Raw genomic sequence first — 15,827 nt, 5'->3', positions numbered from 1 at the left:
AAGGAGAACTACATATTGGCCGTCTGTTTCTCAGGAACAAATTCATGGTGCACCGAACCACGAATATCGAAAAAACAACAATGACAATGAGCATCACATTGATTTTTGAGTAGCTTTCGGGTGGTTTTTTTGGTTTCGGCTGGTTTTTTCCCCTCCATTGTGTTGATTGTTGACTTGTTTGCATGGCAGACTCATAAGCCCATGTCTCATCGGCAGTTATAATGCTGTCCATGAATGCGGCATTGGAATTCACACGATCAAGCATGTTCGAAGAGACCTGTTTATGGTACCCTTTTCGAAAAAATTTTGCTTTATCGGGTCGAGTGCAGCAAAAACGCGTTTCATACCCAAAATATCCACCAAACTCATTTGGACTCGCATGACATGTCGAACTCTCTTGCCATTTCTCTACCATAGCTTGACGCTTTTTAAGCACCATATCTTTTAATTTTTTTAACATTCTCTTCAGTTTAAGAGGTCGAAAGATAGAATTTCATATTTGAATTCTTTGCACCATTCTTGCTTGCGTCTTTGATAAAACTGTATCACTATAAAACTTTTCCAGATTGATTAGTAATACAAAATTAGAGACAAGTTCTTTGACAAGTTTGTTAAAAAAGATGGCAGCCTTGATTAAAATATTTTAAACTGTATGCTTTCTCTAGCAAAGCTTATTTTTATTGTTTAATTATTTTGTACATTTTTGTGATTTTGAATTTATGTAAAGGTGGCAACTTTGTAGCACATATCTTTACAAAAATTTTAGTTGTGAAACCAATAATCCAAAAATATACGAATCAGTTTATTATTCACTATGAAGACACTTCTTGACTACAGTGATCAAATTGTGCTGTTAATCCAGATCGTTCGTCGTAGTTAATCGATTTTACTCACAAACAGAAGGAAGCTTTAATTTACTGATCTTAGTACATAGAAAGTAGGAGTTATCTAGTGATGCCGTGAATTATACAGAACTTCACAAGTGTAAAAACTAAAGTTTTTTTTTAAATAATGAACATAATTTAATGCGTATTTGAAGAAGCTGTAGTAACATTTCTTAATCAAATCTCGTTCTCAATATTTTAGTATATACATATATATTTTTTAAATTTAAACTCAATAACTCAATTCTTTTTCTTCACAAAAATGATGAGTGCGATTGAAAAGCATTTCAGTTTCATCGATTTTTACCTTAATTCTCCACATAAATCGCAATATGCGCTGGCACTGTCTCACCGCTTTGCTCTTATCGACGAACTTTACACATCAGCGAATGCGACATTGAATCTTAAAAAATTCATAAGATTTTCATACACGTCATTGCCATCAATAGCAGCAGCAGCAGCAGCGTCATCCTCATCCTGCTGTGGGCGACAGCAGCAAGGAGGCACGGCCGAAGGGGGCGCTCGATTGCACTGCATTGCAGCTGAACTGCTTTTGCACGTACCACGAGCGATATTATGAGTGCAAACGCCGACCTGCACATGCCTCGCAGTGTGTGTACGAGCAATGTAAACATGTGCCATATGCACACATACTACGTAGCCGTGTGTGTGTGCATGCCTGCCGGCTCGTATACAGAGAACTGAGCGCAACGCAGCCAACGTTTGCACACCTGCACACACACGGCAGCAGCGCGCTGCGCGTTTAAGTGGCGAATAAAAATCTGTAATCAGCAAAAACGAAATGGCAACTCAAATGAAATACGTGGAAAAGCGCAAAAGCGCAGGCAAAAAGAAAAACCAATGGCACAAAAATTTTTTTTGTTTGGAAAAAAGTTGGAATTTTGCAATGAAAATTTATTATTGATTATTATGCATGTGTGCAACGCGCATATCTCGTAAATTGAATTGAATTTCGCTGTAACGCATCACTCAACGATGCGATTTTTTCCCTACCCCTCTGTACCGCACACCGCCGCTCCCGTTTTACACGCTTTGTTGGCTGTTCGGCGGCGTGGAGCTCGTTAAGCAGTTTCGTGTTAATTTCATTTGCATTATCTTTCATCAGCATGTGTTTTTTATTCGCATTCGTGTTGATTTAGTGCAGCAGACATGTGTGTGTGTGTGTGTGCTTGTTATTGATCATTCATTGGCGGCGGCTTGGCGCTTCATAGGTTACGTATACGTCACGTACGCCTGTTGCAATTAAATGAGCATATTTGCGCGCATTTACATGCACATATGTGCATATTTGTGCAGGTGTGTGTATGTGTTGTTGATGCACGTTGCAAAGAGTTAATAATAACGGTGTTGGTTGCCAAGGTTGCCGTTGTGATTGTCATTGAGATTGCGCTTGTAAATGCGGCTGCTCATGACAATGACGACTGCGAAAAATCAATGTTAATTAATGCGATTTAAATGTGTTTCGTGCATATGGCGAGCGATAAAAAGTTGAAGGGCTGTTATGTTGAGCAATTTTAAACTGTAGCTTTAAATTTTAACTTCAGTAGGAGTTTTTGAGATGATAGTATGTAGGGATTTAAAAAGTAATATGTCAAAATATGAAAACATAATGATGAAGAAACTTTAAATACATGTTTTTAAACAAAAGAAATAAAAATAAAACTAATAAAACTATACCATTCATTAATTGGTGGTAAGTTAGTCCGACTTATGTTCGAGACATCTCTTATCTGTCCAGCTGATAAGCTCAGTAGAATTGTTAGCAAAACGTAGTAGTCTGAAAACTATTATCGAATTTGCGAAACCCTCTTCTAGGTCTTTAAAGTTGCACAGTTTCTCAGCTTTTCCTTTTTCAATGATTCGGCGGGGTCTCATTCAGGTGTCTTGTATTGGTATTAATAGCCTGAACAGTAACTAACGTAATCCATATTTTCGATGGATTGAAGAATGAGCCAAATACAAAGTTTTTATTAATTTTCCAAAAGTCAATATTTTTTTTAAAGGGATTTTTATAAAATTTCGGCTTCTGTCTAATCGTTCCTTTTCAGGTATATTAAATTCATCACGATGTCTGTAGTACCTAAAAGGAAACGTTGGAGACCCTATGAAGTGTATATCGTCACCTAAAATGAAAAATAACTTAACACCACTTTTCATAAGTTTCAAGGCGAAGGAAAAACGATATAATAACAAGTAAGAAGGACTAAGTTCGGTTACAACCGAAGATTTCATACTCTTGGAACTTTCAAGAATCAAAGCCAGGGAAATATTTTAAGGTGTAAAACCACTCATATAGAGTAAAGCTAACCGGATGCTCGAAAATCCAAATTTTCGCTCAAATTTATTTATTTTAGGCATAAAGATACACTTTTATGAATAAAACACACTCTCTTATTTTCATTGGGATAACTCACATATTGGCCGATATGTCACCCCGAAGTTCGAAAATCTTTATATTAAGTATATGGGGTATTGGTCCGATTCAATCCATTTTGGACATGCAGACATACCGTTATAACAGAAAGATTATCTCTTAATTTCACTTATATACAAGGTCTGTCGCAAAAGAAACAGAACTGTTAAAAAAACAACAAAAAAATAATATTTTTCAAAAGTTATATTTTTTTATTCAAAGTAGTTTCCTTGTGCTTCGATAAAGCATTTAGCCCGGCCAATTAGCATTACAAATGAGTGTTTAAGGTCATTTTTCGGAATGCTCTTGAGAATATCGGTCGCCGCCTTTTGGATAGCTGAAATGTCCTGAAACCAGTGGCCTTTCATGGGCAAATGGGTTTTTCAAATAGGTAAAAATCACAGGGTGCCAGATCAGGTGAGTAGGGTGAGTGATTAATGGTTAATATGGAGTTTTTGTCAAAAAAATTAGTGACAAGCGTCGACCGACGACACGGCGCATTATCGTGCAACAGGCGCCAGGACCCTGCCTCACAGTATTGTGGTCGAGCACGACGAATGCGTGGCAAAAGACGCTTCATAATACCAAGGTAAAACACAGCGTTAATCGTTTGGCCAGGTGGGACGAACTCTCGGCGTACAATACCCTCGGAATCGTAAAAACAAATCAGCATTGTCTTTATTTTTGACTTCTGAAGACGACCGACTTCTGATCGTCACAAAGGTCCTCACGACCTTCTTGGAATCGCTTAAACCACTCATGCACATTACTACGGGATAGGCACTGATCACCATAAACTTTTTTCATCATTTGAAATGTTTCAGTAAACGGTTTCCCAAGTTTAAACCAAAATTTAATATTTGCTCTTTGCTCAAAATGCATTTTACGACCGACGACCAAAAGCTGTCACTTTTTCGTCGATAACATAGATTGTAGTTATCTAATTGTCTTAAAATTTTTACGGAATGTCAACAAGAAATCAAACTTTTTATTTCATATAACCACCAAAAGGTGGCGCCACCAGAAACAATTATTTTTAAAAAGTTCTGTTTCTTTTGCGACAGACCTTGTATATCACACATTGACCGACATTTTCTATCAAAAATCAACTATAGGTATTGGGGTCCACATATTCAGTACCTAAGATCTTAAACAATTGCTATTGGATTTCAATAACTTTTCGTCATAAGAAGACATACACTAAAGAAATTATTCATGCAAAGTTTTATCCCATTATATTAATTGCTTCTTAGTTAGGGTACTGGCAACTGAAATAATCGAATGGAATTTAAAATTGTGCTATGTGGGATGTAGGCGTGGTTGTTGTTCGATTTCGTCCATTTTTACAATACAACATAAGAATAAAAGAAAAATGCCATATACCACAATTCATCAAAATCGGGTCGGATGACGGGTTATGGGATTTCACCAAAAAGTGGGCGGTACCACGCCCTTTGTCCAATTTTTACCCCAGCCCCTAAAAACCCCTGTCATACTAACACGTCGTTAATTTTTACGTTTCTGGCGCATTTAGTTATTGATGCATCGCGCTATTAGTACTTTTGAACAGTACCGTTATATGGCGAGTGAGCGAGATTTGTACTCAGAAAATTTTGCTGTTGTATCTTGAGTGGTTTCGGAGATATGTGCATTAAACTTCTAACAAGTTAATGTAGGGTCAATACCACTTTTTCAAAAAATTTTGTCCACAAATGCCCTTGCTAATAGGATTCTCCGTACCGCATCACAGTTTAATATCTTAATTAAGAGCTTAGTTATATAAGTTTTCGATTAATGGCGATTTGTGGGCGTGGCCGATTACGCCTATCTACGACTCGAAATTGTTTTGTACTAAGGAACTTACAAACCAAATTTCATCGAGATATCTCAATTTTTACTCTTGCACAGACAGACAGTCAACCGGTTTTTAATTTTTCTCGTCACCCTGATCATTTATATATATATAATCCTATATCTATATCCATTAGTTTTGGGTGATACGTACAACCGTTAGGTGAACAAAACTATAATACTGTGTAGCAACTGGTATAAAAAGTCCGAAAAAAGCTCTTTGATCGAACAACTGTAGGACATCTATAGCTTTATATATAAACTAACAGATCAAGAGCTAGTCTGCTATTGAAGACCGCATATTATTACCCAAGACATCACCATAATAGCGCTTCAGTACTGTTGAATATTAATTTTTTACACTCTCGCAACAAAGTTGCTTGTAAGTCCTAAAACTGAAAGGGTCAGATATAGGGTTATACATACCAAAGTGATCAGGGTGACGAGTAGAGTTGAAATCCGGATGTCTGTCTGTCCGACCGCCCGTCAGTCCGTCCGTCCGTGCAAGCTGTAACTTGAGTAAAACTTGAGATATCATGATACTTGGTACACGTATTTTTTGGCTCCATAAGAAGGTTAAGTTCGAAGATGGCCAAAATCGGCCTACTGCCACGCCCACAAAATGGCGAAAACCGAAAACCTATAAAGTGTCATAACTAAGCCATAAATAAAGATATTATAGTGAAATTTAGCGCAAAGGATCGCATTAGGGAGGGACATATTTGGACGTAATTTTTTTGGAAAAGTGGGAGTGGCCCCGCCCCCTACTAAGTTTTTTATACATATCTCAGAAACTACTTTAGCTATGTCAACCAAATTCTATGGAGTCATTTCCTTCAGGCATTTACATATACAGTTCAAAAATGGAAGAAATCGGATAATAACCACGCCCACCTCCCATACAAAGGTTATGTTGAAAATCACTAAAAGTGCGTTAACCGACTAACAAAAAACGTCAGAAACACTAAATTTTACGGAAGAAATGGCAGAAGGAAGCTGCACCCAGGCTTTTTTTTTTAATTTAAAATGGGCGAGGCGTCGCCCACTTATGGACCAAAAACCATATCTCAGGGACTACTAGACCGATTTCAATGAAGTTCGGTACATAATATTTTCTTAGCACCCTGATGACGTGTACGAAATATGGGTGAAATCGGTTCACAACCACGCCTTCTTCCAATTTAACGCTATTTTGAATTCCATCTGATGCCTTCTCTTTATAATATAAACATTAGGAACCAATGATGATAGCGGAATAAAACTTTACACAAATACGGTTTTTGAAAAATATGTAAATGACGGATAATGAAATCTCGATAATCACTTTATCATGCGAGAGTATAAAATGCTCGGCGACACCCGAACTTAGCTCTTCCTTACTTGTTTCTGGGTTGTTTTTTTTTTGTTGGGCTTTTGATGATGTGGACGATGAGCTTTCATATTAAAACATTTCTGGGGGAAGTATGCAGCTCATCATTTTTTATAAAGCGGCAGTTGTCCTTGTTAGAGAGTTTCGATATCGGCTCTTCGAGAAGGATTTTACCAAATTAAATTTATCACTCCGCTTATGTGTCGAACCACCACTGTGTATATTAAAATATAGGAAGCTAATAATTAAGAATAACCAAAGACGCATTTTGATAATGAATATTTGTGTATTCAAATTTAATATGCGTCACTGCTGAATAGAGCTCTTGCAAGAATATACACAATTTCGAAAATCCACATAATGCGTTGAATACCTTCTTCATATTCATTGTCATTGCCAAAACACTGAGGTGTCCCACATCTACTTTTTAAGCTTGTATTCTGTAGATCTACTAAGTTCTTTTCAATGCCTTCTTAGTTTGTTGCATAACATCAACTACTTGCAACAATGTCATATATTCCTTAAGATTACACCCACACCCAGAAGCCTTCTAACAACTACACACACACATATAGCGCGCTTTTCTTTAATACGCCTCTACGCCAAGCGCATTCATTGCCGTAGCATGTTTGTTTAAGCAGCTTTTGCATGAAAACCGTTACTGCCACTTAAACGCATCCTTGGCAACTGCCTTGGCAATGAAGAGCGGAGGCTCAGCGCGACAAACGACGTTGGTAAGCGAGTACGAAAAGTAAGACACTGCAGCAGCGAGCAGCCAATCTGATGCCTGGCGAAAAAAGAAATGAACTGCGCGCTTATTAACGGAAGCCACTTTTGTGTTGTTTCCTTCCTGGCAACGTGGCAATGTAATAAGTCTTCCAGCTGCCTCAACGTCAGCGTCTCCGCCACCGCGCCAGCATCTACAAAATATTTGTTTACAGCTACTTTTCTTGCGTCTTCTTTTTTGTACCTACTTTATTGTGCTTCCTTCAGTTTTCTGCTTTCTTTTCTTATTGTTGTAGTTTTTTGTTTTGCTTGCCAGCCTTTCGCTCGCATTTTTCCCCAGCGTATAGTATTTTTCTATACTTGCGCCGCCAGCGTTTACTTTGCACTTCAACGTTAATATGTATGCACTCGCGTCACCCGCTTCGCTCCTCGCCTATTCTTGGCCACTCTCAGCGCACATTAGCTTCATCGCAGCTTCCATTCATTGCACTGCAAGGCAACAGCAAAAAAACCTGGCAACGAAATTTACGCCAAAGTTTTAAATCTGACTGAAATCTGCGTGCCGGCATAAAATTGCAGTGCTTAAGATGAACAACAACAACAATTTATGCGAGCTGCAAACAGCATAGTAAGAGAGAGTAAAGCAGAAAGAAGACACTTACAAAAAACTAACTTGTTGTGTACAAGCAAGCACAACAACAATAGCTTGAGTTAGCGAAAAGAGCAGAAACTTGCATGCAACATAAACAACAACAAAAGCTGAACAAACAGCAAAAACTCGAAGTACTTACAACGAAATGCAAACAATGCCTTAAGACGTGGAGCTTAAAAATTTCCAAAATATGCTTTCGTGCATATGTGTGTGTGCGTGTATGTTGGGCTAGTTCTTGTAAATTCTATGTCTTACGTAATAAAGTTAGTAGCAAAACTTACCGCAATAATACCTTTGTAACCGAAAGATATTCAGCATAGTTGTGGATGTAAAATATTAAAGCAACTTTAGCCAAACTAAGCGGTAACAGATTACTAAATTTATTTATTTTTATAAGAACAAGTTAATAATTTTTCTTATACTGGTCAACAAAGCCGCTTAACTAAGGTATAAGAATCTGAACTCCTATGAAAAGTGTGCTCTGAGTGGAACTAGTGTCACAAACTTCTATTGGATCGAATTTTTCACCATGAAAATCAATCGACACAGATAAGAACAGGTAGTAATCTCCTGGGTTCAGGTCCGTACTATTAGGTGGTTGGCGTAGCTACTGTCGGGTCACTACTCTCGGTGCGTCCTATTGGTCAATGCTGACCGCTTCTGGGCGATTACTTACTCTTGGCGATTAAATTTTTGACAGCTTATCTTCTGCAAAAGCCTACTCGCTTGGACATCGTCTTTGACGACTCAAACACGCCCGTATTTGTTTGACGTTGTCATAGGTGATTAGATTGATAAATGAAGAAAGCACCGCGACCTTAGGTCTATTGTGCCCTCGCCATAGGTGACACAGGTATACTGCAAAAATCTACAATTTTGGTCGAAAATTATTTTTTTGCACATCTAATTGAAATTTTCGCTGGGTTCGTTAAAGGGGTTTCTACAGAAGTATTTCAATATCAATCTGGCAAAAGCGGGCAATAGAAGAGGAAGTGACAAGCTGATTCCACTTCGCTTTCGTCCATACAGCTTTGGCAAAAATCAGCTGGATCGCGTGTAAGTTAATACCACCAGTTCATATTACATGAACATATTCTTTATCTGTCATAAATATGTAACATGACACTTACGACCCATATGGTCCGAATCGAAACATTATATGTACTTTGCTAATACTGTCCGCCTTAGGTGGTCCCAAAATGTAACTCATAGATGTTAAGATGAATCTTTCCACTTGTATCTTATGTCCTATCTCAAGTGGATTGTACATAGATACAGCAGTTCAGAAGACATCGTACAGTTCACTTTTGGCCTGAAAGATCTCGAAGAAGCAAAATTGTGGTTATTCACTGAGCTCACTGGAGGTCAAAAGGTCAAACGCCAGAACGAAAGCAGACATCGGAAAACTGACATGCTTCCAATTGACTGAAATTGTGGAATGGATGATCTCCGTAGTAAGTCCATCAGGTTTCCATACAAGTCCAATATAGAAGAAAATTTCAACTTATTCTAATGAGATCATGCACTGCTTTATTAGTTTTGAACGCATAATCAGCGAGCTCAAAACCAGTATGGCTGCTCGGGTATCGGAGTGAATGCATACATCTCTGAAGGAAGCTACACTTGCGAGCAACTACTGCTGTTTTGAAGGCAGCCATCTCTGCTTAAAGTACACTATAGTAGTTCGATAGTCTGATAAGGAGCTCCTGATAGAAGACTCCAACTCATATTCTCCTTCTTAACCTTGATTCATCACTGAAAAAGCTCAGAAAGCTATACTACAACGACTTCACTCCACCCATAAGTTCCACACTGGTGCGTAAGCTGAGAAGGAATCACCAGGAGAAGATTCAGCGATGCTGTGATGTGGATTGTAAGAAATGTAATTGAAGCAGTGGTGAATTTCAGTGTGTTCCGCATAAAACATTGGCTTAACTATGGTTTCATAGAGCCAGAACACCACTTTTAGTGAGAGTTGCCACATCTTTCCAATGGCTCTTCTAAGCGAGGACCTTCTCACTCTCTCCTCGACGTTTGGCTTTAATGAGAGCTTCCTGTTAAGGATGAGCCTCAAGTACTTCAGCCTGTCCACAGGATGCAGAATAAAGCCTCAATGAGGAGAGAGTAATCTCAGGTATTTTGAATCTTCGGGCAAAAAAACACTACTTCAGTTTTATTTTAGCTCTTGGTTTATGGCTAATTACTCACTGCCTACTTAGTAACCCCACTTATATACCCTTGAGTTAGATCGTAAACGGTGTTCAAGAATTATCCTTCTAGCAAAAGGGCTACGTCGCCTGCGGAGGTAACTGTTCGGTAGCCTCTTTCCGCAAGCTGCACCACTAGGAATCAGAGCAAAGGGGATGAATGCAACCTTGAGGGTGCCTCTATTTACTTTCCGAAGAGCCCGTGGAAATTTATGTAACTTCCGTCTTATTTTCTGTTTAGTATAAACAGGCTAAATTTAAAATTTCAAAAAAAAATATTTAAATTTCGATTCCGCCAAAGAACTATTACACAAACCTGCAATGCAAATTCCGTCGAAACGTTCGCGTATTTCTAAAACGTGCGCATTACGCGTTTCTCGTATTTCCATAAGTGTTATGGACGTGCCATGAAAACGTATATACCCTTTACATGCTACGCTCTTTCTCTCTCTGCCTCACGCACCCATTGTGCTGCGCCTAGTTTCCCTAATCACCTACTTTGTAGCGAAGTACAGCACAATTTGCAACTTTTCATGTTGATGCACCGACATTATCCAATTTTAATTTGTTGCCAACGAGCGCCCCGGCATGCACGTAGTAAAGCCAGCTAACGAAGAGAAAATTAAATCGAGAGGAAAATAAGAACTGAAAAGGGTTTCTACGAATTGGCACGAAGCGTGAAAATCAAATGAAGAAAAATGCTGAAAGCGCACGGATGAAGGAAGGCGGCGAAGAGAAAAAGTATTATCAAATCAAAGTTGGAATTTAATTTGTATCCTTTGACCAGTAATTTCCTCTTGCTGCTTGTCCTAGTTGGAATCCTTTTTAATTGCGGTAATTCTGTACACATTTCCAACTGTCGTGTATAAAGTTAACTTGCGCCGGCGAACAGCTGTACGCGATGAATGTTGTTGTGGTGTGAGTTGGGCGTGTAAGTTGGCTTGTGTGTTTCTTGGGCTGCAGACCGTTTGTTGTTTGGCTTGACTGTTGTTGTAGCACTTGTTATTGCAGATAGCTGCTTAAGTCATTGACGCGCGTGTTGGCGAACAAATTACATTAAAAAGTTGCCAATTTCTTCAAAGACGTTGCGAGTGTCTGCCTTTTTTTCAACTTTTCGTGACTTCTTTATTTCATTGATGTGCTGGCAGGATGCGAGAGGAGGTTTACAATGCGAGTTTTGAACTATTTCAGTTAGAATATATATAAGCGTCTTATATTAGATTTTTGGAAAAAAATTAAGTAATTTTTATCTACAACAAGGCTTACGACTACACTAAAATGATCTTAAGGTTGCAAAAAATTAGTTTTATGGTTCTAACTTCACTTCGGTAAGCGAAAATGTTACGAACAACTGAAGGATATCAAACAATGTTTAATTTTTCAAGATTTCATATGTGTTTAGTTCTGCATATCAGCTGAAACACTTACTTCGGCAATACTTTGCTCTCAAAAAGGGTTTTTCGATGAAAGAGCAATTGTTCTAAACGAAGAATTTCCAAACCATTTTCTCAAGTTTCTTTTAGCTTCTTTTTATATTATCGCTTTTATTCCATTTCATTTGAAGCCGTATCTCAAAGTGTTGAGCATCGACGCTTCAGTGTGTGGGTGCAATTATTATATTAGGTATATATGGTGTATAGTAACCCCTCCAACCTCTTTCGGCAGTCAGCTATTGACAACGCAAAAGTTTTACTCCAACATTTTGCAATTATCGGCTCCGTTACACATGAATGCGCGGCCCAAACTTGCAGGCATTTAACCCAAAAAGGCACATTTAAATAATTAGTTGAAAAAATTGCACCGCACTCAAAGTCAAAGTCAACGTCAAAGTCGCATTTACTTGTATATCATATGGTATTTGTTGTTGTTGCTTTTTCTTTCACACAAATTAGCGCTGTTTTTTAGGCTACCAACTCGGAGCACTGAAAATTATTTCAATGAAAAGTAATGTGCCGAGTTTCCATAATGCGACGCAGTCAACGAATAAAGGACACATTTCAGTCAGCTGTGACAGCTTTGAGTACCTGACATCTTCGGGGGCCCGCTACTTGTCTCTCACATCACGCTGACAGCAAACTTTTAGCAGCAGACAACAGCCATTGAAAAAATAAGTCCTTCTTGCCAATTTCTCATTAAATATTTAAAAAGCAAATAAACAATTCGGGAGCGCTGCGTCTCCGCCGAGACCTTGAGCGCTGCTCGAAATCAATTATAACAGCAAGGTAGAGCAGGGAACTGAGACTACGCAGGGGGAATCTGAAATGCTACTTAATGAAAGACAACAGGGAGAGAGAGTCTTCAACGAATACAAAAGTAACAGAGTCAGCTTATTGCAGCTCACACTCCGCAGCCACCATTTGTTGCCGCCTACTTATTTTTTTGCTGCGACATATTTCAAAGCATTGGAGTTATGCTCGTGCGTGTGTGTGCGGCATTTATTCTACATTTGCTTTTTGTTTTCTCTCCTACCATAAAAATGATTTTCGTCGCATTTAATATAAGCGCCTCGACTTCTCTAAATGCTGCTGCCAGCACTTTGTTTTTTGTGTGCTGCAGTCATATTTTGATTTTTTGTTATTCTTGTTTTTGCGCCATTATAAATTTCAGTTGTGTGGCGTTGCTTTTGTTGTTGTGTAAGCGGGAAAAACTTTTTAATTGAACATTGAATGAACACAATTTTCTTAATGAGCAGAGTTTTTCGATTTCATTGTCGAGGCGTAGACGACAGTGAAGCAAACAAGCAACAATGCTTTGTAATGTATATTTATCATTAGCTTTTTCCTTGAGTGTGTGTGTGAGTATTTAAAAACACATTCGCTGCGCGACCCAGTAGGAAATGTATACAGTAAAATAACTTGAAGCTATAAACCAAAGCAGTATATACATATCTATGAGTCTAGTATACTAAATATTCAGTTCCTAGGGAGTTAAGAATATCATTTTGAAATAGTTATAGATTAGGTAAGGGTATACTCGTTAAGACGCCAATAAATCGATGAAGGTATATTGTGAAGAAATTTCAAAGTAAACATTAATGTCCAATACTACACTAAGGACCGTTTTCTCAATCAGTTAAGTTCTGGTTAAAAATTAGGTTCTTTATCGTAAGAAGCAGGCTGGGCTCACGGAACATTGAGGAAATGACCCTAAATATAATATACTTACTAAACGCTCCAATCTTTCACTTATAGTTTGTATTTGTTTTCATGTTATTGTATAACTCAGTCTAAGCTTTGTAAGAAATTATATTAAAGTACCAAAGTACAATTGTCTTAAGTTAAGTTTTAGTTATTATTCAAATCAAGTTATATTTACAATATAAATGACATAAAGTGTCTAAAAATATCCATAAAATTTTTTTCAATCTTAAATCGAAACTTTCATGCTTTCCACATTGTGCTATTTCCCTGATTTTTAAGGTCAATCGTTTTTGCTTGAAATAATAACTGTCAATTAGCTTTTAGTGTTCGAATAGAGGTATTATTTGCTAGTCCAAGTACACTTACATGCAGTAATCGAAAATGTAGTAATTCATCTTTTAGAAAGACATAACGGAATAAGAGTGATTTTGGCCCGTCAGACCAACTTGTCCTAAGGAAATGGAAAGAGGTTACATCTCGGTTATATTTTTTGTGGTTCCACATGTGACTTGGTCACCTTCATGCTATGGAATATGTTTTCCTACTGGGTTTCAAGTGCATGAATACGAAAAAAATTGTGTAATCTAACAAATATAAATAGACTTACTCAAATAATGATGAAATTGAAAAATTTGTTTACCAATTAATGCTAATACGTATTTTGAAAAACGATATTTTGCAGGTCGGTTAGCAAAGGTATAGAACGGTTTTACCGATTTACTTGAATATTGGAAATGTATTCTAAATGTTTGCATATTTTATTTAAGCGAAAACTCCAAATTGAGAGACATTTGGAGTTTTATCGAACAAATATGAAAGCATACAGAAATCAATCACATACACGATTAATTCCAGCTTAATCAATTATTGTGGGAGGCTTTAAACTCACCGGCAGGTCAACGCTACTTGCCCATAATGTCGTGTTTCCTGACAACAAAACATTTTCGGCTATGAAATAGCAGACGGGTCAAGGTAGCACCCTCTTAAGACGAATACGAGACTGAGTAATACCATACCTGCAGAGAACGATCTACTTGTAAAGTGAGCTTTATAGTAATTTTGGACAAATAGCTCAGAACAGAGCAGATATGGCTGAAACATTACAAAACTAGAACTAAGAACTTACTTAGTAGGTCAAGGATAAATATATACATACTTACGAGTATATCTTCCAGCAGCAACCCTTTTGAGAACATGCGATAAAGCAAGCAAGCTAGAAAGGAATAGAAGACTTTTTCCTACTTTCACTATTTCAGCTCTATCCCCATCCCGACACAGAATATTTGTAACCCATTGGACATCAAAACTTGAAAAGGTTGTCTACAAAAAGTATAGCGAACAAATGGTTTGGGCAACAATGTTGAAATCATAAAGGACGATTATGAAAGTCTTAAAATGGTTCACCAATAGTTCAAAATCACGCATCCGGCGCTAATTTAGCCCAGGAAGACTACACTCCTACTTACATACCTGTCACGCAAACACGTACATTGAATTGTTTCAAAATGATGAAATTTCGTCATCGAAGTTCACTTTTTTTTTAGGAAACATTACAAAATACTTCGTACACCACAGCGGTGAGATGGCTTTCAGACTTGTACAAAATAATAAAATCCTAGCAACGCTAAGCTTAATGAAGCTAGAAGAAGTGCTATCACCAATGGTGAACAACTGACTTTTTTCCTAACAAAGATTCGAAGAGTAATATTTAAAGAAAAGATTATGGAAAGGATCTTTAACACACATTTTTCAAATTTAAATTAATATTTAAAGAAAAGATTATGGAAAGGATCTTTAACACACATTTTTCAAATTCCCAGTTGTTTGCTATATGGATAAAAAATAGGAAGACTTTTTAATTCAAATTTCGCGAAACCCATTCGTCGAAATATTTTTTTCTAGGTTGGTATGACTGTCAGTGAGATCTGTGTCAAATGTCACATCAAAATAATCATTAGTATTTAGTATACGCTTGTCTTTCTGAAATCCATAAGGTGCATTCGCGAGTTTCACCACGAATGGAATTATGTATCAAAGAAGTTCCAAGAAATTTTGTGTGCGGAATCAAATTTCTGGCGCCGAAACGTTCAGAATGTTGAAAACAGCCTTCGGTATATTTGTTTGCCGCGAGCAAGTCTATTTGATTGGTAAAAATTATTCAAAGGGTGTTGAGAACCTGGCCCGGATGGCCATCAAAATCAACTGACGATCAACACGTCAATAAAATTAACGAAATAGTGGTTGAGATTCAACGATTAACAGGCAGAGATCTTACTGACATTGTTGGAATATCGGAGGGATCAGTGAAAGCCATTTTGAAAGATCATTTGTGCTTAAAAAAGTGAAAATACGGTTTAAGTTGCGTCAGCAGCTGTTTTGAGGACTGGAAAAAAGATTGGCACTACTGTATTGGGGCCAAGAGGGATTAGTTTGAGGGGAGATTTTGAAGAATAAATTAAGAGTTTTAAAATTATGAACAAAGTCTTACTATTTTTTGCTCTTAGTTGTACTCACCTTTTAACCACCGCCAGCAATTTGCTAAAATAATAACACCAACGCTTTTT

Source organism: Bactrocera tryoni, chromosome 5, assembly GCF_016617805.1.
Source record: "Bactrocera tryoni isolate S06 chromosome 5, CSIRO_BtryS06_freeze2, whole genome shotgun sequence".
NCBI classification, from domain to species: domain Eukaryota; kingdom Metazoa; phylum Arthropoda; class Insecta; order Diptera; family Tephritidae; genus Bactrocera; species Bactrocera tryoni.
This window is presented reverse-complemented; position numbering follows the sequence as displayed.